Genomic DNA, 1,591 nt, shown 5'->3' on the forward strand with positions numbered 1-1,591 from the left:
AGCCACCGTGCCCAGCCAAGTCTGTGTAGCTGTTTTCTTAGGCCATGTAGCTCACTCTTTTCTTAGGCCGTGTAGTTCACTTTCCCACTGCAAGCTTTGGGAAGAGAAGCTCTGTGCCACAGGCTCCATTCCTATTTGCCACATCACAAATACCAATCATTGCTTTAAGGAGTGGATGATTTGATGAGAATATTCAGTTCTTACACCACTACTAGAAGAGGAACACTGACTGCCTTGTTGTGGAAGTGGTCTGGCAGTTTCTGTAGGTAGGAGTGGTGGATTGTCTGCAAATGTGGCCACCGACAGCGCCTCCCATTCCTGTGTGTACATGCTGCTTCTCCCACTAGAATGTGTCTTTTACTTTCCTTCTCTTTGAATCTGGAACTTGCTTTGACCAGTTGGACCTCGCAGAAGTGGGGCCCTGTGACTTGCAGGCCTTATGAAATCTCGTAGCTTTGTTTTTCCCTTTTAGAGCCAGCTGTGATATAAAGAAGTTTGTCTGTGCTGCGTGAGAGAGATACCACCTGAAGACAACAAGGCCCTGGAGGATGAGAGACTCTCAAGGAAAAGAGAAGGGCCTGCCGTCTTCCAGCCACGCCAGCCCCCGACTGAGGAGCTGGGTGAGGCCATCTTGCATCTTTAGCCTCAGTCAAGTTGCCTCAGCAGAGACTAGCTGACGCTGCCAAGCCCTGCCCAAGTTACAGAATCATGAGCAAATAAATGACTGTTTCTGTTTTAGGCTTTTACATTTTGGGGGTGGTTTGTGTGCCAGTACTAACTGAAACAGATAATATATTTACAGAATAAACTGTAGTTTTAATGATCTAAGTAAAAGCCCACTAATTCATTATGCAGAAAAAAATGATTTTTTTTGAGACAAAGTCTCGCTCTGTTGCCCAGGCTAGAGTGCTGTGGCACAACCACAGCTCACTGCAGCCTCGACCTCCCTGGTTCAAGCGATCCTCACACCTCAGCCTCCTGAGTAGTTGAGACCACACATACGTGCCACCACACTCGGCTAATTTTGTAATTTTTTTGTACAAACGGGGTCTCGCCATATTGCTGAGGCTGGTCTCTAACTTCTGGGCTCAAGCCATCCTCCTTCCTCAGCCTCCCAAAGTGTTGGGATTACAGGTATGTGCCACTGTGCCCAGAAAATTTAACTTTTATTTTAAAAAGACAGTCCTCTCAGTTAGTGCTATAGCTCCGTTAAATCAAATATAGCCTCCTTACATATTTTAAGTTTCACCTAAAGGTTTCTCTGTACATAGTGAGCTATCACCTAAATGGAGGTATAAACAGCCTATAATCTACCCTTGTGCCAAACACCAAGTTTTGGCCAATCAAAAGGGGCCAACTGTTCAAACCCTCTTCAAATAAGGCAAACACTGAGCTGTAGCCAATCTGGCTGTTTCTGTCCCTCGCTTCCATTTTCTGTACATCACTTTCCTTATTCTGTCCATAAATCTCTGAGCCTACTCTGGCTCAGAAGGCTGCCCAATTTACCAATCGTACTTTGCTCAATTAAACTCTTAAATTTCATTTGGCTATGGAATTTTTTTTTTTTTTTTTTTTTTTTTTTTTTTTTTTT

This window comes from Mandrillus leucophaeus, unplaced genomic scaffold (assembly GCF_000951045.1).
Source record: "Mandrillus leucophaeus isolate KB7577 unplaced genomic scaffold, Mleu.le_1.0 Scaffold35, whole genome shotgun sequence".
NCBI classification, from domain to species: Eukaryota; Metazoa; Chordata; class Mammalia; order Primates; family Cercopithecidae; genus Mandrillus; species Mandrillus leucophaeus.